Source organism: Neovison vison, chromosome 1 (assembly GCF_020171115.1).
Source record: "Neovison vison isolate M4711 chromosome 1, ASM_NN_V1, whole genome shotgun sequence".
Lineage (NCBI taxonomy): Eukaryota > Metazoa > Chordata > Mammalia > Carnivora > Mustelidae > Neogale > Neogale vison.
Genome location: NC_058091.1, coordinates 264,462,407 through 264,484,828, shown reverse-complemented (window position 1 = coordinate 264,484,828; position 22,422 = coordinate 264,462,407). Strand labels below are relative to the sequence as shown.

The 22,422-nt window shown below is 35.7% G+C and overlaps 1 long non-coding RNA gene across 1 annotated transcript; it reads right to left on the bottom strand.

Annotated features, from left to right (window-relative positions):
- Positions 1-11,009: 11,009 nt before the first annotated feature.
- On the bottom strand, positions 11,010-18,138 carry LOC122901957. The gene is made up of 3 exons (XR_006383715.1): positions 18,115-18,138; positions 11,421-11,469; positions 11,010-11,036 (listed from the first exon to the last, which is right to left on the bottom strand). It is a non-coding gene; the product is annotated as an uncharacterized LOC122901957 (long non-coding RNA).
- Positions 18,139-22,422: the final 4,284 nt, after the last annotated feature.

Sequence of the window (22,422 nt, the reverse complement as noted above, 5' to 3'; positions counted from 1 at the left end):
ACTAAATTCTAACTCTGATGTCTACAGAACACAACTCTAATAGTGACAGTCCTTACAAGCTTACCCTATAATGTTAATATAGAATAACTGCACATGTTTATACTAAATAATATGTATATAAATTCATCATAAATTATTATATGTTATATAGTATATTATAAATACTGGTACTATATGACATAATGTAATATAAAATCTAAGTAAGTACTAGGATAATACTAAGAAATTGTCAAAATAGGTTTTTTTCATCCATATGTACAGTTCCTTTACAAATAGTTTAAAAAACTAAAGATGTAGTAATAATCTAGTCAGTTCTCAGACAAATCTATAAAATGTCTATTTTCTTAACTATAGATCATAGAAAGAAGAGCATGGCATTACTACATCATAACCTTTTAGGGAAATGAACTATGTCTCTAAGATCCCACACCAAAACTCTCTGTTACATAAACTAACTTTCTTAGTAACTAAGTTCTTAGAGGTGGCAAAACTATGTGCTTTGGATTGAATATCTGGGCTTTCAACGGAGAGACAAGTATATGATACACAACAGAGCAACAGAAGGTAATTCCAACCATCAGAGCATCAGAAGTCTACTTGGATAAGAGATACATTTTAAGTGGTAAGAGTACCTGACCTACTACTTTGATACTTTTACTGATAAGTAACAGAAAACAACTCTGGCAGCTTCAGGCAAATGGAAGAATGTTTATTTAAACAATACTATGAGTTTATGGAGCACTGGGAGTTTAGAGAGTTTAGCAAAACAAAAACACATGTTAGTGTAGACAGCTACTGAAAACACAGACTTTTTTTTTTTTAAAGGAAAAGTTCAGGTACCACTGCTGTAACTGATGCAGTGAATGACTTCTAAAAGTTCCTACCACATCATTTAATCAACATTAAAAATTCTAGATAGGCTAATTGAATTTAAATTTTAAAAAAATTCCAGATAGGGGTATGCAATTAGTTAACCTAACTCAAAAACAAAGTTAAGTCTAAGCTATGACCTGGGTCTCAGGTTGGAGAGAGGGAGGATCTGATTGCTGAAGCTTTAGTTTTAGAACATGCAGTATAACCTCTCACTAAAGCTACCTAAAATACAGAATTCCTCTTCAATAGGAAGAAGGGGGTGAGTACAGATTTTTTTTTTAAAGCAAGTATTCACTATACTTATACATCATAGTAAGACAAACTTTCATCTATTCTATACCTATGACATCTCATAATAATCTTCTGAAGTTATGCCATTCATTTATCTATTCATTTAACTTGTTTATTATCATTTGCAATGACTAAAATATAGATTCCTTAAGAACTGGGAATTGCCTCTATTGTTCAATGTTTTATCCCCCTGATCTAGGCCAGATATTGCTAATCAACACATAGGTAGCCAGTAAATATTTGTTGAATTAATTGATAAAGAAATGGATGCAGTAACAAATGGAAAGCACTACTTCCCCAATGCCTTTGCCCAATTCAATGGTTTTGAGTCACTTTTGACCCAATTTTGAAGGCTATTTGCAACTAATTATTATCATATAAAAGCCTGGACTAAAGGAAAGATGAGTAACTTGCCACTGTCTTTTAGAGCTTTAGCAGTTTTATCTCCACATCCCCTTGTAGAATGCAATCTTTGACCTACTTTCTGTGACGGGCAGTGTGCTGGAGTTAATAATGAACTTGTGATGACAGTGAATCAAGTGTGAAGCAGCTGCTTCTGCCGGGTCCTTCTGAAATTGTTTCAAGCTTCAAAAAGACATTTTCTAAATTCCAATGGAATTTGGAAGATAAATGTACGCTAGCCTTCTTGCAGGAGATTTCACACTGAATAGTTTCTAACATATAGTTCAGGAGTAAGAGTCAAAAAAACAACAAGAGAGATGTAAAATAACTGATGATAATTTTTATGACAAAAATGTAAGAAAGATATTGAATGTTTGCTTTTCTGTGGGTGGATGGGGGGGGGAGATAATTACACATCAAGATCTAGGCTAAGTGTCCAGCAATTCTGGATGATGTTTTCTGTCTAAAACTTGCTAGTCCTCTAACACCCAGTTCTAGGTACATGTATGCAAAAAGGCTTACCTGAACTTACAAGATATTTTTTTCCCTTTGATGCTTCCATTACAACCTATTTTATTTTAAAATTTACTACATGTTTTTACATTTAGTTCATTTAGTTTATTTAGCTGTATGTCCCTACTCAAATGTTATTCCAAACATAGAAAACCCATTTACTGATCCTGTGTCCCTATAACCTAGCTTAGCTTTGTGCAGAACACAGAGTTTCATACATATTCTTTGAAATATTAATTGATCTAGGGTGAATATTGTCCTATAACTTGCTGAAAATCAATGATAAATCTGATTTCTGGGTTAAATGAAGAAAGGTAACATGTTAAAATAACAAAAACAATTTCTATCCCTAAATGTGGAATAAAATTCTCTTTTGTGTGTTAAATAGCACACATTTGCAAGTTACAAAATCACCAGTAACTAAGAAGTGAAGAACATTTCCTAAATATGAGAATAAAGTTTAGAGTCAATAATTACTATCTTTCTTCCCTTAAAAGGTTAAAAGAGAGTGGCAACCAAGATTGTTGTCAAGTAACAGGAAAAAAAAAAAAGAGAGAGAGAGAGAGAGAGATAAGAGAGAGAGAGACAGAAGAAGGAATTAAAATACTGAATAAGATAAAGTTTCTTATCTTTACCGGCTTGCCTGGGATTACTTGGGGAAAAAAGTGGATAAAGACTGAAAATTCCAGTGACATGTTGTTTAGGCCATGGTATTTCTAGGTCCATTTCAATGGAGATTTCAGAGTTCCCTCAAAAATAAACTGTCCATTTAAAAGTTCTTATGTTTTCCAGTGCCTCTGGACATCTAGTAATTTCTGCAAAGATTCTGACCACTAGTGATTTCCAGATTTCACAGAGTTTACCAACAGGAAGTACAAAAAAAGAATTTCTCTCATCTTTATAGATAACAGCTCTTGCTGCAATAGGGCCCCCCTTTTTTATACTTTATTATTTTTATTAACATATAATGTATTATTTGCCCCAGGGATATAGGTCTGTGAATCATCAGGCTAACACATTTCACAGCACTCACCGTAGCACATACCCTCCCCAATGTCCATAACCCAACCATCCTCTCCCCAACCCCCTTCCCCCAGCAACCCTTAGTTTGTTTTTTAAGAATAAGAGTCTCTTATGGTTTGTCTCCCTCCATATTTTCTTTCTAAGGGACATTTGCCCGAAAACTAAGACAATCAAACTTCTTCCCCAAAATTTCAATGAGAGGGCAAAACCCTTGAGGGGGGAAAAAGGCCTCAGAAACCTGTGGTAGACCATTTTCAGCATACCACACATACCCAGCATAATGCAAAAGTGTCGGATCATCCTCTAAAATACTTTTTTTTAATTATAAAATAAATATACAGAAGAAAGAGTATTCATAATATAAAGTATCACGTAACTTTTGTATTTAATCTTTGCTGAATGCTTGAGAAAATATTCTTTTTAATTACATTGTAATTATATGTATTCTTTGTTAAATGGCATACTAAACAAAAGTATATAGTTGAAAAGTGAACATTTCCCTTAACTCCAGCCCTCAATGCCCTGGGTCCTACAGTGAAGAAAATAGTACTCATGGTTCCCTTCCACTCTTCGATGGACCTGAAGTGTGAGGGAAAACTAAACTACAGTTGTTTTCATCTATTGACATTTTGAGGTTGTTGATTTCTAAAGCATTATCCAGCCTACTTCTTAGCCATAGGACTAATATTAATTCTTTTATATTACTCATATTCATACTACATTTTTTTCTATAACTTACTTTTTTTTTAACTTGGAAAATATATTGACATTAGTCCACATTAATCTACTTTAATCTTTTTAACTGATACATTTTATTTTACAGAATTTGTGTAATACCATTCGTACGTCAAATTGGTTGAAAGGATAAATTAGCAGAGAACTCCAGATTGACTTAAGCTTCCTTAAGGAATAAAAGTGAGTGAACAAAGCAGAAATAATAAACATGGTGAACTGAGAAATAGCCAAGGATAAAATGAACATCAAAAGGGGAATTGGTAAGAGAAGTTTGCTAAAATGTAAATTACAAGGAAAGGAGGAAGCGAAAGAAAATTACTGATGACTTGTCTTTTTGATATTTATATTTATATTATAGAACCAAGAATACTAATACATTCCCCTATTTAGAATTTAATACAGCTTGTGGAACAATGATAATAAAAATAACACTTACCACTTACTGGAAATTTAATATGAACCAGACACTGTACTCTGTGTCTAGTCCTTATACTAAACCTTGAAAAGTTCTCTTCAGCAAGTTTTCAGTTGATTTATTACTTAGTGAACACTTTCTAGATTCCTCTTTCCTTCACAACTACATATAATCCATCAGCAAGCTCTGTGGTCTCTTCTTTCAGAATATATCCCAAATGTGACCATTTGTCATCACTCTAACACCTTCCCTCTACTCTAGTCCATGTCATCTTCATTTTTAGGAAAGGTATAATATGAAAATATAATAATTTTCTAGTATATGTGCTGCCGAAGCGAGCACGAAAATATAATAATTTTCTAAATAGTTCCCTTACTCCCACACTTGCCCCCATACAGTTATTTACCATTCAGCAACAAAATAATGTTTTTGGCAGTAGATCAGATTATATCATCCCTCTTATTCAAAACCCTCCAGCATAACAATGAAGTTTCAACTGTGGTTTACAAAAACACTTATTTCCCCAACATTGTCTTCTTCCCCCAGCTCCCGGGTTCCAGGCACACTGGCTTTGTTTTTACTAGAAGCACCAAGTTCATTCCTCCTCAGGATTTTCACTCTCTGGCTTTCCTAGGCCTTGAATGATCCTCTCCCAGAAATTTCCACAGCAACTCCCTTACTTCATTTAATCTTGATCAAAGGGAGGATCTCTCTACTTTGTTTAAAATCACCCAACCACATAATCACTTCACAATATTATGGTGTTCTTCTTAGAACTAATCATTGTTAGTTATTAATAATAGATTTGGGGACGGTTATCATCCATCTACCCTATGGGAATATAAGTTGTGTGAAGGCAGAAACTTCATCTGACCTATTCTGGATCTCAAGGACCTAACAGCAATGTTTGCTGAAGAGGGGTTCCCATAAATATTCATAGAATAAATACTGATCAATAATGCTTTGTTTAAGCATGTCCATTTTTGGTTTCAAGCTCAGAATATTATCAGTTCCCTTTTTTGTTAATAGAAACCCCCTAAAGCTAGATATTTTGGATGTTATATAAGCTGAAATTGTTAGGATTTTGTAGCTTTCTTCACAATAATTAATAGCATCAGTGCAACTGTTTAAGTCATAAAAGCTCAACCTAGCTTCTGCTAGCAATTGAGGATGGTAGTATAGTGTTTTCTTTCCTGAGTTCACTAGTTCTTTACAAACCATACAAGAAGCTTGTGTACTCTTGTTACGCAAGCTCAGAATTCAAGACATTTGACACACAGCATAGCTTGCCAATTCCATCACCTTTAGAAATGACATTGGTTTTGTCCTTTCCTCTTTGCTTTGTGTACTTGTAATTACTCAATGATTTCTTGAGACAAGGTAACTTCTGGAGGCACCTGGGTGGCTCGGTGGGTTAAAGCCTCTGCCTTCAGCTCAGGTCATGATCCCAGGGTCCTGGGATGGAGCCCCACATCAGGCTCTCTGCTCAGCAGGAAGCCTGCTTCCCCTCTCTCTCTCTGCCTGCCTCTTTGCCTACTTGTGATATCTCTCTGTCAAATAAATAAATAAAATCTTAAAAAAAAAAAAAAAAGGAAAGGAAAGGTAACTTCCATACAATTTGAAAGTGCAATCCAAACAAATCAGAAAGGATTTAATCATACGATTCCACTGAATCATCCCAACCAGTGATTAGGTAATGAAAATAAATGTTCCAATTGTGTAGATTAAGACATTAACTCTTCTCTCAGATTCCAGAATCTGTTGTACCACTGTATTCAAATTCTAGCTCAAATACTTCCTAGATATAGGACATTAAACAGGTTGAATAACCTTTCAAATTATTAATTTTTATTATAAAAACAAATAACAATATCATTTACATGATAAAGATATGGTGTGATTTAAAAAATGAATGCCCTTAGAAGCCATTGAACTGACAAGAGCAGCAGGGAATCTTAGTGAGAAGTAAATATCAGAATTATCTAAAGAGACCCACACCTTTTTTTTTTTAAAGATCTTATTTATTTATTTAACAGAGAGAGAGATCACAAGTAGGCAGAGAGGCAGGCAGAGAGAGAGGAAGGGAAGCAGGCTCCCTGCTGAGAAGACAGCCCTATGCGGGGCTAGATCCCAGGACTTTGGGATCATGACCTAAGTGGAAGGCAGAAGCGTTAACCCACTGAGCCACCCAGGTGCCCCAAGAGGCCCACATCTTAACTGTCATAGCTTGAACTGAGAATTTTGGGGCCATATTTTAGATTATAATAATAAATAGGTTTTTCTTGATCCATCTGCAAGAGGATTAATTATTTAAACACCAACAGACTGTAATTATGATTAATACCTTCACATAATAACCATTCACAATGCTTCTTTTGCCATATGCATTTACTAGATAAAATTTTTATCAATTTAAAGAACATGTTCACAGAATAACTTCATAGAACCCAGATGAAACTCTAGAGTCATAACAGCCCAGGTTCAAATCTCAGCTTACTTCCTTCATAGTTGAGGAACCTTGAATAAGGCCTTTAAAATATTCAGATTGTTAAGCTAGATGACTTCCCAGTTAGAAGAGAAGCAGCACAACTCTTCTGGATCAAGTCAACCTCAAACTAACAGTAATTGAAGAGGTCAGTATTTACTGAGTGTTTTTTGTTTTTTTGTTTTTTTTTACCACAAGTGTAGTTACTACCATCTGAGATGGTAGCCTAACGTATACAAAAGTTGCATAGCTATGTTGTATACCTGACACTATAACATTGCATGCCAATTACACTTAAATTTATATCTTATCTCTACATATATAGATATAGATATAGATATTTACTACTGAGTGTATACTATGGGATTAGCACTCTCTTAAATACTCTATTTAGTGTTATCTCACTTAATCAACACAAGTGACCTATAAAGTTGACGATATTATTTGACTCTCCCTTTACAGGTAAGGAAACCAAGGTAGTGTATTGCCTTCTATCTATGTCTCTGTATGGGCTGCTACAGTAAAATATCAAGAGACTAGCTGGATGAGAAACCACAGAAGTATATTGCTCATAGTTCTAGAAGCTGGGAGGCCACAGATGAAGGCAATGGCAGATTTGGTGTCTAGTGAAGGCTTGACTCCTAGATGGTGTCTCTTCACTGTGTCCACAAGTGGTGAAAAGGACAAGCTAGGTCTCTGGGATCTCTTTTATAAAGAAAGTAATTCCAATCACTGTCATGACCTAATAACCTGCCCCAAACCCCAATGCCTAATATTATCACTTTGAGGGTGATTTCATCATGAATTTTGGAGAGATGCATTTAGACCATAGCAACCAGTCAGCAAGTGGTATAGCTAGCACTCAAATTCATTTCCTTTGACTTCAGTGGTGGTGTTAATCTACTCTTGAATGATTTCTGTATTTTTTAAGCAGCCTATCCTTTTCCAAATGCAAATTCTGGACAGACCCAAATGCAGTTTCTTTAAAGAGTAGATAAAAGCAGTTTATATTATTTAACAGGAAGTGAGAGGACCCCAAACCTAACTCTGTTAGACTCCTTGCTCCTGTGAGGTGGGTCCTGCATGGACCAAAAGAGATCTGAGGTACAGATAAGAAAACTCTTTATCTAAGCCAACCCTCATCTATCTATAGCATCCATTATATCTATCCACATGTAGCCATTTAAATTTAAAATAATTAAAATTAAAATTAAAAATAAAATATCAGGGTGCCTGGGTGGCTTAGTTGGTTAAGCATTAGACTCTTGATTTCAGCTCAGATGGTGATCTCAGGGTCCTGGAATGGAGCTCCACGGTGGGCTCTGCACTTAGCAGGGAGTCTGCTTGAGATTCTCTTGCTCCCTCTCCCTCTGCTCCCACCCCCCACTCTCTTGCACTCTCTCTAAAATAAATAAGTAAAAATCTTTAAGTGATAATAAAATATCCAGTTCCTTAGGCACATTGGCTCCCTTTTGAATGCCCAGCGGCCACATATGACTGGTAGTTTCAATATCAGCACAGATCTAAAACACTTTTATCAACACACAAATATCCATTTAACAGCTATGATCAAGAGGAAACCTCTAATGACTGTCCATTACAATTATAATAAAATTCAACATCCTAGCATAGTTTTCCTTATCTGATAAAATCCAGACCTTGCCTATAACTTTGATTTTACTTCATATAAATCTCTGCAGTGCACTGTGTTCCAGATAAACTGGCTTTCTGTATGTTCCTCTATTTGCCAAGCTTCTTCTATAGTTTTACACTTGTTTTCTCTGCTCATTGCATTCTTCTCCACCTCCCCCACACCGATCATTATACAGCTGCCTTTTTCTCATCCTTCAGTATTAGCTCAAATATTGCTTTCTGAAGATCCCTTTCCTAATTATCTAATCTAAATTAGCTCTTCCATCACAAGTTTTTGTTTTCTATTCTATTCCATTCCCTATTTTATTTTCTTGAAGCACTTGCCACTTTTGGAGTTTTTCTTATTTGTTTGCTTATGTCTGTTGCTTCTACTCTTGAATATAAATTCTAGATATTCAAAGACCTTAAATGTCTTGTTCACAGATGCATCCTTAGCTCTAAGCTCAGTGACTTCCCATAGTAGTTACTCACTAGTTATTAGTTGAATAAATAAGTGAAGGAATGGTAGAGATGAAGAAGTAAGTACCAGAGAGGTTAAGCCACTTATCTAAGGTCACACCAGTAAATGCTAAAAATATGGAATTTGAATCTAAAGAGTTTATCGGTTTGAAATTGTGACTATAATAAAGAAGTGTTACTCAGAGGGAAAATGAGGTGGAAGATGATGCTCAGGAAACAACCCAAAACCTAGTCACAATAAGCTAGAAGTCAGACTGTCCCAGGACGAAGGCAGCTCACTAAATTTAAGGAGTCAGACCACAACACCAGCTACTGGGATTTGAGAGACACTGTGAAGTGGGCAGTGGAACTCTGCCCTGAAATGTTATTACTTGCCAAAGGTAGCCTCTGAGAAGACTCCATCCTGAAAGGCTAGTGAAAAAGTACCTGCCACAGGATCAGAATAGTATAATTAACAGCAAGAGAATCTTGTAGGAGACAGAAAGAGGAGGTGTCAGGAGGCTCATCAGAGGACATGGCATAGGGAGACAATAGCCGATCAGAGCACTGCTGAGAAAAAGTATAAAGTCAATCCGCCAGCAGCACTAATGGAGGGTCACGACGCATTGATGGTGAGTACTAGAAGGCCCTGAGCACAGCTGGTAGCAGCAGGAAGAGCTGGCAGTGTGAGAAGGAGCAGCTAATCAAACTGTCTACCAGGCTGATTAGACAAGCAGTGGGATCAGGCAGCAGGGGTAGGAGATTCAGCTGCGGGAGGATCAGAAGAATGGGAAAGGCAAAGACAGAACAAGGTCAGTGAGGGGTCTGGCTAAGAGGAGCTGCTGATTGGGTAGCAGTCTGATCAACCAGCTGTGACAGCTCATCACACAGTAAAGGGAGCCAGCAATTGGAGGAGCAAGGAGGGCTGAGGGGATGGAGCGGTTTATAGAATGGGGGAGTTTCAGAGTTGCAAAAGCTAATCACAGTTGACAGCAGCTCCACATAGCTGGGGGCTGGGCTAGTTGGAAGTTTGCAGCCTGTGCCTTCGGCCAAGGGTTTATTTTTCACACCACAAGCAGAGCATGATGCTCAGCTGCTTTCTCTACTATCCGGAAGCTCCGGGGACTGTGATTTGAAGTCTCCTTGACAAAGCAGGGCAGGGGCTAAGTCTCAGCTCCTAACAATATGGCAACTCGAGACCTGCTTGGCAACTCTAGCCAGACTGGCTCAGCAAGAAAATAAATAAGCAAAAAAACCTCTTTTTTTTTTTTTTTTAATTTCTCTCTCTCCTTTTTCACCATTTTTTCTTTTAAACTAATACCTGCATGCTTGGAGAATTTGCACAAAAGAATTTAAAGGTTTAGGTCAAAATATGACTACCAAGATTCTCAGAAATGTCTGCTTCTTGTTCTTTTAACTTTGTGGGACAGTCACTCTCTATACTTAAGCATTCTCTTTCCCCATTAATAACTGTTTTTTTTTTTTCTCTCATAAAACACAGAGACACACATTTAATACTTTAAAACTGCATTCTTATCAAATGGTTTATACAATGGATTTTGTAAAGGATTTTACACATGTACAGCTTAAAAATCAAAAATTTCCATATTTTCTCAATGTTAATTGATTTTGGACTTTCTCCCAATATAAGTCTATCGGTGCCAAACCCACCTTAAATATTTAGAAGGCTAGTTGCTTATCTCTAACTTATGTTCTCCTTGTTTGTGACAACTTGGGAATCCAACAGCACACAATAGTACCAATAATATTTACCTTTTTTGAGTGCTTCCTTGAAAAAATTATCTAAGAACTATTCCTATCCCTGACTTTACTAGGAGTTGACACTCATAAGATTAAAAAGACGAAACAAAGTTACACACTAGCAAGTGGGTAAGTTGAAACTCTACTCATCTGTATGTCACACAGTCCTTGTATTGCCAACAAAATTAAAAGATACAGGTTGAAAACCAGGATAGGTTTTTACTACTCATCCCACTTTTGTTGTCTTCAAGAAATAGACTAAAGGACCTTTTTTCCAAGGCTTAAAATTTCTGTGCATTATGAAAAGTAGCCTGCATACATTTAGAATAGTAGGTGACATATTTTCAAGACAGAGATTGCTATATTTAGAAGGTGTTATACCCGGTGTGAATTAAGCATGTCCTTACCATATCACTTTATGACCTCCTGCATCATCTGGATAAGAATCTGGACCAAAAAAAAAGAAACTGAAAATGTGATTTTAATGTATGAAGTAATTTATTTAATATTAACTGGGCTCGAAACTGCAATAATTAAAATAATGTGGTACTAGAACAAGAAGAGACAAGATGATTAATGAAACAGAATAGAGAATTTAGATTCAAGTAAGTATAGGATTTAAATTAATATAAAGGTGACATTTCAGATTGCCAATAGAAAGATGGACTACCTAATAGTTCTGGGTTAATTTCCTGACTACTAAAAAAACAGTATGATCCTTCTGTTACAAACAACACGAGATGAATTCCAGATGGATTAAGTTTAAAGTTGGTAGAATCTACATTGGATGTACCTTAGCCACCTGTACAAAAATTTTTATAATATGCTTACCTTTTGACCCAACACTTTCAGTAGATATCCATCACTTTCATTATCTATTCTAACAAAAAAGAAACATTCATGATGAAGTAAATATCAAACAATAGGAGAATCATAGAAATAAAATACAATGTATACTTATATAAATGCGCTACTGTATTATTATTCCTAAGAATTTGTGCTACAAAACTCATACATTACTTTTGTAACTAGACAACCAATGACTATTATTTTAATTAAGCATAGAAAACATATGGAATATATATCCAAAGTAAACTACTATAAACTACTTGAAATAAAAAAAGGGCACTTTTGGTACCAGTGCTATTTTATTCCAGCTGGGACCTAGAGTGGTCAGCACTGTAGTGCTGAAGTTCCTACCTACTTAGCAGGCACATAATAAATATGTGATGTCACCAAATATCACACTCCTAAAATCACCCCATAATTTTCCAAAGTTAATTAAAAAACACTTTTCATCCTCATAATCCTCACGGACAATTCCTTGGGTAAATGCTTAAAAGCTAACCCTTGAGTGAAATACTACTTTCCCTAATTATTATTTAAACCTTAATTTATTATATAATTTTAATACTGTATTATGAAGTGCTTCCAGTTCAACTGTAAACCAATGAATAAGAATAACCAAGGAGAAGTTAGAAAAACTGGGTAATTCTCTCATCTCTGCAAACTCCCTCTTCCCCAACAAACGCAGTTCGAGGAGAATTTATCTCCATGAGAACTTTTGAAGGATCTGTTAAAATTCCAAGCTTAGCTGTAAGAATAAGACTCAGATTCAGTGTTATTCTATTCTATTATACATGAGTCTTTCAAAGAAGTAGTACATTTTTATCTTCCTGCCGTCTCTCTAGGAGATGGAGAAAAAACAGAAATAATCCTTCCTTACTAGTTCATGACATGAATCATGATTATTTTAGCCAATGATTCAAAACCAAAGGCATTATATACATAAGAGTCATATACACCTTGGAGATTTTGAACAACAACAACAACAAAAACAAGAATACGGAGCACTGGACTAAAGAACATATTGATTTAATGGCTTTGAAACATAAAAAGTATCATACTAACTAATAGTAATAACTCACAGTCAAGCCAAAGGAAAATTGGTCAAACCCATTTAACTCTAAGAAGTACACTCATTGCTAAGGAATATTGATCATTAGCAGTAATATGATTCAGTAATCCAGTCTTGGGTATATTAACTCAGGGAAGAGTTAATTTCTAACAGTATGATGGCAGTGTTACAGAAAGGTCATCACTATCAAATATGGCAAATACTGTAGTTAATTTTTGTTTGCTTATTTTTGGGGGGTCATTGTTACTATTTTTCCCTACTAAGGATGGAATTGTGTTGAAAAAATGTATATATTCATAATACTGATGGTTTAGGAACATAACGCAAGGACAGGGATCAGATAAAACATAACTGATTCTGGGACTGAATCCAAGTTCTCATTAAACCAAATGGGCTAACCCATTAGATGCATAATATACAAATTCATAGTTAGGTTAATGAAGGAATATCTAGAGCAGAAGTAACAGACTCAAATGCTGACAGGGGCTAGGAAGGCATCACAGATGGGCATACTGGGCTGCAATAATTTAGAATGGTAAAGATTATTAGAAGCTACTTAAACCTTCAAAATTCAATTAAAATAACTGTGTTAGAAGGTGAGGGAGAGCACTAATGTCTACTTCCAGCTCAGAGGTTGCCAGTTCTGATCTACCAAAATGACTAGTATATAGGTAAGTACATCTCCAATCTGAGAAACCTAACTACTAGAATCACTGTTTATGAGACAATGAAGTCTGTGACCAGTTCTCATTTGTTCTTTACTCAAGAGGTAAGACATTCACCACTTGCTGAGCAGAGAGATAACACACAGTCCCAGTTCCCCAGGAGTTGATAGTTTAGGGAGTTTATAATGTTAATCAATGTATAACACATGGCAATTAATTATGGTAGGTAATAGAGTAAATAAAAGTACAGCAAAGAGGGTCATCTATTGAAAATAGAGCCAGTGATATCTGCGTTGAGTTATTAAGTATAAATAGAAATTACTCAGCAATAAATGAATGAATTCTCACATGCAAGAAAGTGGCATATTACACATATTCATGATTACATTCTTTACCATTTCCTTCCCATCTTCATTTCTCAATGTACAGTATTTATGTAGATATATAAACAGATAAATAAAAAATGCTCACCCAGTAGTCACTGCCATTATTATAGTAGGCAGTATAAATTGATGTATAAACTCAAGCAGACCTGGACTTAATTTTGCTTTCTGAAGTTTATTAGCCTTGTAAAGTAGATTATGTCACTTTAACTTACTAGGCAAGTTTCTTTGTGTTGTGAAGATAGTAATACTGACCCATATTGCTATTGTGTAGATTAAATGAAACGACATACAGAAAGTCCAGTTCCTACTACATCAAAGTTATAAAAATTTTAAAAATTTTAATTAACAAGGGAAATAAAACTCAATATCCAGAGTTAGACAAAAGAGAGAAGAAAGCTAACAGTAAATGAAGTGATACTAACTCATCTAAGTTATTAGACCAAATGTGGTAATATTTCTTTCTTCAGAGAAAGTGATGGGATGTTCAGATGTGACTTAGATGCCAGCACTGGATCTAGTGAGAGGGCTTCAGTAGAGGAATATGGGTGAGTTGTTAGCAGGAGCCTAAGTGAGACTGTTCCTGAGTTTTGGTAAGCTTGGAGGTCATAAACAGAGCCAGCTGTTTTGTTGCTGTGGTTTTCATTTACTAAATGTAGGCTGAAATGATAGGGATGTGGGTTTCCTGTGTTATCTTTCATCAGAGCTCTGATACACTTCCTTATCACCTGGGCTGTATCTCACATGTGGTCATTTTTTTCTGTTGCAATTACAGCCTTGATTCTGTCACTTGGCAGAATGATTTAGAATACTACAGGTTTTTGTTTCTTTTATTACAGATTACCTTCCATCAGTGTCACTTAAAATAACTCTAGGAAATTTTAAAACTCTAAAATAAGGAAAAATTTCCAGGCAACCAATTTATGTTTATTTTTCAGGTAGCTTAAGCTAGGAATGCCAGTCTGAGACTTCTAGCAGAACAGAAGATATGAACAGACACTTCTCCAATCAAGACATACAAATGGCTATCAGACACATGAAAAAATGTTCATCATCACTAGCCATCAGGGAGATTCAAATTAAAACCACATTGAGATATCACCTTATACCAGTTAGAATGGCCAAAATTAACAAGACAGGAAACAACATGTGTTGGAGAGGATGTGAAGAAAGGAAAACCCTCTTATACTGTTGGTGGGAATGCAAGTTGGTGCAGCCTCTTTGGAGAACAGTGTGGAGATTCCTCAATAAATTAAAAATAGAACTTCCCTATGACCCTGCAATTGCACTCCTGGATATTTACCCCAAAGATACAGATGTCGTGAAAAGAAGGGCCATCTGTACCCCAATGTTTATAGCAGCAATGGCCACGGTCGCCAAACTGTGGAAAGAACCAAGATGCCCTTGAACAGACGAATGGATAATGAAAATGTGGTCCATATACACTATGGAGTATTATGCCTCTATCAGAAAGGATGAATACCCAGCTTTTGTAGCAACATGGACGGGACTGGAAGTGATTATGCTGAGTGAAATAAGTCAAGCAGAGAGAGTCAATTATCATATGGTTTCACTTATTTGTGGAGCATAACAAATAGCATGGAGAACATGGGGAGTGAGAGAGGAGAAGGGAGTTGGGGGAAATTGGAAGGGGAGGTGGACCATGAAAGACTATGGACTCTGAAAAACAATCTGAGGGGTTTGAAGTGGTGGAGGGGGGTACCGGGTGGTGGGTATTATAGAGGGCACGGATTGCATGGAGCACTTGGTATGGTGAAAAAAATAATGAATACTGTTATGCTAAAAAAAAAAAAAAAGAACAGTTAACTTTTCTAGACTGTGACTACTCTTTAAATCTAAAAGCTTATGCTAGACACAGAGTCAGTGTTCAATAAATAATATTCTGTGTTAATTACCATGGAATCTAAGGTGTTTCTTTGCTTCTTACCCTCAGCATCCATTAAATTAAACCATGCCAACCTGGTGGTAAAACAAGTTATTCAGTCCTTCCTGTAGAATTGGGGCTAGTAATAAAAATTGTAGGAAAATGATGCTACCCATGTCGTATCTGACAACTTTAGCATTTTTTCACATATCTAGAATACATTTACATCTTTAATTCTTCTGTAAGTAGCAGAAAAAAATATTACTAATCATTAATATAACTATGCTTACATGAGGAGATTACAATTCCACGGACTACACAGAAAATTTACATTTATATCCCAACTCTGACATAAATGTGTTTATATAATACAACCCTGAGTATTCAAAGTTTATAGACAGTCACTTCTTGAATATTTATTGAACACATATTATATTCCAGATCTTGATCTAAGTATTGCTCTCATGTACATTACATCTTTTAAAAATGGGTGTAAAACATTATCAGGGCAAGTATGGTTCACTAAGACAAATACATTTAGTTTTAAAATAGAAATTTATACAGAAAATGATAAATTTGACCACACTTATTGCATCTGTCCATTTTCTGAGCTGTGCACTTTATAAAGCAAAAACTGTCTCCTGTCCTTATGAAAGACAAAATGTCAGATAGTTATTTTCTGAAGCCTCCTTTGTAACCATGAATCAGGCACAGGAACTAAACTCTGTCAGTAAGATGAACAGACAGAGAATCATAGGGACATAGATGACAGACCTAGAGTCATAGGGACCAAGAAGGATTTTTGTATTCTGGTTGTATGTAAGAAGACTGCATTCCTGAAGAATCAGTAACAGGAGAGTTGCTGGCAATGTAGAGTGTGCTGAGTCTCAGCACCAGTGTGACAACACCTAGAGCAAAATATGTACTATATTTTGCACATTGTTGAATAAATGCCCTGTCTTTATCAACTTCACAGAACATAGAATCAAGATTCTCCCTTGTATACTTTATAGAAATACCATAAAAATGAAATATCATAAACAGCTCATTTTCTAAAATTTCTACAATACTCAACTGGGTTCCAAATTTATCGACTCAAACTCCCAATGATTACCAAAAGACAAAGAAATAAGAATATCTCACTTCTGATTGAGTTAAGATAACATCTATTGGCATCTCAACAAGGGTGTAGATTGAAAACTTGATTCTGAAACATTTGCGGACTCTCCAATTAGGCAATTTTCCACTCTCAAATCCATATATACTAAATTGCTTTTGACTGCAGGGCAGAACAGCCTAACCAATTTCACAGAATTACTTTTTGGTATATGGATTACAACCACACAGAGAACAGCATATTGACCAAAATGGCTGACTTCTAGGGCAAAGGGAAAACAGCAGCTGAGACAATAGATCCATGTCAAAAATCCAGAATGTTAGATGGTTTGCATTTTGCAAAATTCCAGATTTACTTTTTCATATTTGGTCTCCTCAACATTCTTGGGAGGATAGTAACAACAGTTATGCTTCTTATTTTACATTAACAAAAATCTCTTAACCTCACTTTCCTCATCATTCCCTAAAATATTTAATAAAGAATGATTTTTTTTTTCAAAGAAAAGTATCTGATGATTTTTAAGACAGTTCAATACTCTCCTAGTGGTCTCAAAAAATAATCCAAATTATTTGGACTGTAAGGCCCCAGGTAGTCTGACATCATCTGTAATAGTCAGCATAGGCTATGCTGTGCTGCAGTAATAAACAACCCCAAAATATCAGGGACCAACCACAGCAAATTTTTATTTACACAATGTCTGCCACAGAGTTATGCAATCTTCCTAATCAACTGTGCTTCAAACGATGAATTATATCCAAGCTGTTTAGCTTATACTGTAAAAGGTGTCCTTGCCAATACAATGAAAGGATACAATACAGTCCTCTTCCAGGAAAGGAAGAGAGACTAGATAATTATGCATGGGCTTTAACTCCCTCAAAAATGTGACATTATTCACAGAATTCACCCAAGTGAAAGGGAGTGAGCAATGTACATGAGTAAATGAACATTTGAGGAGCACCACTGTCACTTCCTAACCTCCTTATCTGTCATCCTTAATTGTACCATTCCCCTACCCACTCTGAGTTCTCAGCTATACACAATTGCTTTGATAGGCCATGCTCCCCACTCCCACAGGGCATTGGCACACCTTTGACCTACATGGAGAATATTCTTTTCTACATTGCTCCCTTACCCTCTCCCCTAGCCCTTCTACCTAGTTGATTTTCATTTTCTTACAGTCTTAGCTAAGCATCACTTTATCAGGAACTCTTTCCAAAATACTGCACTCCTGCAAATAACATTATAGGAAATTTCCCTTTGGAAGACTTACTAGATTCGTGTTTCTCAGTGTGACTCTTTGACAAAGGCTTTAACAAAGGCTTCCCTATCCCACCAGAATGAAGACTATAAAAGATCATGGACTTTACTGATTTATGACCAGCCTTCTACCCAAAGCGTATAGAAAAATAATTGGCATGTAATGTAAATTCAATAAGTATTTGTTAAATGCATAAATAAATAATGGAGACTTTGATGTTCAGAGAGATTATAACATACAGGCATAACTAATTAGTGACTAAAGGCACAACTAATTAGTGACAAAGACAGGACTCATACCTGGGTCTGCTGACTCTAAATTTCATTTTCTTCTCACTGGTCTCCAGTAGGCTAAATTTGGAAGTGGACAGTTTCTTGGAAGGAGGTCATTGGAGACATCTCACAGAGAGCCTTTACTGTCAGTAAGAAAAAGAGACAAACATATTTTCATCATTTGCTTTCATGGGGACCACAATTCTTTGGACCTTGAGATCTTTGGGTATATAAGCTAATTATAAAACAATCTCTGTAAACTTAAAAAAGAAAAAGAAACTACTGTTAATGTTAGCCAAGAGAGTTTTCTAATTTAAGGCAAAACAAGTGTTTGCTTTGTGGTTTTTTCTATGGTCCCTCCACATTTATTTCTGACTACAGAGACAGAAAAATCACATTACCTTTTAATGAGTTATCCTTTCTAAATACAGCACTCTACTTGCCTGAGCAATAGTTACTGGTCAAGTTTGATAGTCATAAAAGCTGAAAACCTGCCTCAACTGAGTTTTTTAGTTTTTTTTAGTTACTATGGATCACCTGAAAGTGCATAAAATTTTACTATGAGCTAGTCAGTTAAAAAGTGCTATTTTCTCCAAGACATACAAATGGCTATCAGACACATGAAAAAATGTTCATCATCACTAGCCATCAGGGAGATTCAAATTAAAACCACATTGAGATATCACCTTATACCAGTTAGAATGGCCAAAATTAACAAGACAGGAAACAACATGTGTTGGAGAGGATGTGAAGAAAGGAAAACCCTCTTACACTGTTGGTGGGAATGCAAGTTGGTGCAGCCTCTTTGGAGAACAGTGTGGAGATTCCTCAATAAATTAAAAATAGAACTTCCCTATGACCCTGCAATTGCACTCCTGGATATTTACCCCAAAGATACAGATGTCGTGAAAAGAAGGGCCATCTGTACCCCAATGTTTATAGCAGCAATGGCCACGGTCGCCAAACTGTGGAAAGAACCAAGATGCCCTTGAACGGACGAATGGATAATGAAAATGTGGTCCATATACACTATGGAGTATTATGCCTCCATCAGAAAGGATGAATACCCAACTTTTGTAGCAACATGGACGGGACTGGAAGTGATTATGCTGAGTGAAATAAGTCAAGCAGAGAGAGTCAATTATCATATGGTTTCACTTATTTGTGGAGCATAACAAATAGCATGGAGAACATGGGGAGTGAGAGAGGAGAAGGGAGTTGGGGGAAATTGGAAGGGGAGGTGAACCATGAAAGACTATGGACTCTGAAAAACAATCTGAGGGGTTTCAAATGGCGAGGGGGTGGGAGGTTGGGGTACCGGGTGGTGGGTATTATAGAGGGCATGGTTTGTATGGAGCACTGGGTGTGGTGAAAAAAAATGAATACTGTTATGCTGAAAAATTTTTTTTTAAAAGTGCTATTTTCTAAAAATAGATGCATACTAGAAAATGCATCAGAAATATTTTTAAAAGCTTCTGCACAGCAAAGAAACAGTTAACAAGACAAAGAGGCAACCCACAGAATGGGAGAAGATATTTGCAAATGACACTGCAGACAAAGGCCTGATATCCAAGCTCTATAAAGAACTTCTCTAACTGAACACCCCAAAAGACAAATAAGTCAAAAAATGGGCATGAGACATGAAAAGACATTTCTCAAAAAAAGACATACAAATGGCTCACAGACACATGAAAAAATGTTCATCATCATTAGCTATCAGGCAAATTCAAATCAAAACCACACTGAGATACCACCTTACATCAGTTACAATGGCAAAAATCAAAAAGGCATGAAACAACAAGTGTTGGAGAGGTTGTGGAGAAAGGTTATACTGCTGGTGGGAATGCAGTCACTTTGGAAAACGGTGTGAAAGTTCCTCAAAAAATTAAAAATTGAGCTACCCTATGACCCAGCAATTGTACTACTAGGTATTCACCCCAAAGATACAGATGTAGTGAAAAGAAAGGCCATATGCACCCACCATTCATAGAGCAATGCCCACAGTAGCCAAACTGTGGAAGGAGCCAAGATGCCCTTCAACAGATGAATGGATAAAGAAGATGTGGTCCATATACAAAATTCAATATTACTCAGCCATCAGAAGGATGAATACCCAACTTTTGCATCAACATGGGTGGGACTGGAGGAGATTATAAAGGAAGTCAAGCAGAGAAAGCTAATTATCATATGGTTTCATTTATTTGTGGAACATAAAGACTAGCATGCAGAACATTAGGAGAAGGAAGGGAAAAATTAAGTGGGGGGTATATTGGAGGGGGGATGAACCATTAGAGACTATGGACTCCAGGAATTAAACTGAGAGTTTTAGAAGGGAGTGGAGTGAGCCTGGTGATGTGTATTAAGGAGTGCACAGATTGCATAGACCACTGGTGTTATATGCAAAAAATGAATCATGGAACACTACATCAAAAACTTATGATGTACTGTATGGTGACTGACATAACATAATAAAAAAAAAGTGAAGCTAAGCTTGAAAATACATACAAAATTTTTAAAATAAAAGAATAAACCAAATTTGATTTGAAATCCTGCCTCCCTAATAGCATAATTAGAATTAACATTTAGATAGACATCTATCCAAATAGCTGTCTCTCAAAAACTTGTATCTTCAATGAATTGCCTGTTTTCAAATGCATGACCAAAACCAAATTGTATATCAGAGTACAGAGTACAGAGCATCAGCATAAAAAGCCTTGGGTCTGAATAGTAACTCTGCCAAACTATCAGTTCTGTGACCTTGCACAATTATCTAATTTCTTTCATATTTACTTCTCCATTTGTAGGACTATAGCAAGTATTTGCTTTGCAGGGTGGTTGTAATGGTAAAATGAGATAAATTATGCAAAGTACCAAGGACAATGCCTGAATATTAGGGTAAGCTATGGGAATCTAAGGGAGTCTAAGGGAAACTATGGGAAAATACATAATTATATTCACTCAGTAAAATACAGTGATGATCTAATGCAAGACCTGATGCACATAAAAAATGAAAAAGTGGGAGGTTCAACTCCATAATCATCTACAGTAAGAACAGCAAAGCCAACACCTTCAAGCTACTTTTTGATCAGTACTAATGAGTGCTGAGGCTTAACTGGCTTTTAGACAACTCTGAGGGTTAAGACTACTGAAATCATCTGAAAAGTGATTGTCTGCAAAAATAAAATCTCTGTTTTATGTGGAGAGAGAACTATAATTTATTGAGTAAAATATAATGAACGGTGTTACATTGGGTTCTTTACATTCATGATTTTACTGAATTTTCTCAAACAGTACTTTGAAGTAGTTGACATTCCTAGCCATGGATTAGGAAACTCAACCCTAAAATTTAGGTGATTTTCCCAAGGGTTTATATGTAACAATAGAGGAACTCAGATATGATCTTAGGTCTGGCTTACTACAAATTTGAAATCCTAAATCATCAGACAGTATTATCACACCAGGCATTGGGACATCTGTATTTATTTTTTTAATATTATAAAAATATTTTTACAAGATATTAAATTTAAAAAGAAAAATATTTTTTACTTAAAAGACTATGAACTTACAATCTGAAAAGATCCATCATTTGTCTATTGTGTTATAACATGCAAACAGTGAAATGATAGAGCTGGATATAATCTTGAACTCCTAAATTGCTCCAAAAAGCCCTGATTTTGGGGAGAATTAAAGAAGCTCATCACATAAGATTTGTTGCCATTAGAAAAAATAACTAACTACAATAATTAGTTAAGGGATACACAAAGAAAAAGATGTAAATTTTGACATAAAAAAAACATAATACAGGGAGTGCAAAAGCAGATTTTTAGAATGCTTTCTAACTTAACTTGCTATCAGCTTAAAATAGGCTGTTATATGTGAGCCTCATTGTAGTGACAATGCAAAAACATGTAATATATATGTAGAAGATAAGAAAGAAATATAAACACAACATGGTAGAAAGTCAACACAACTATAAGGGGAGAAAGGAACAAAGAAGAACTACAAAATAGCCAAAAAACAATTAACAAAAGAGAAATAAGTACATACCTATCAATAATTGCTTTAAGTGTAAATGGACTAAATTTTCCAATCAAAGAACAGGAGTTTCTGAGCAGAAAAGAAAACATCTATAGACTACCTATCACCTCAATTGTAAAGACCAAACTCAAATATAAAGACACACACAAACTGAAAATGAAGGGATGAAAAAAGATTTTCATGTAAATGGAAACCAAAAGAAAGCTGGGACAGTTGTATTTATATCAGAAAAAAAAATAGACTTCTAAATATAAAAAGTAAATACCAACAAACCTAAAGGGAGAAATTAACAGTGAT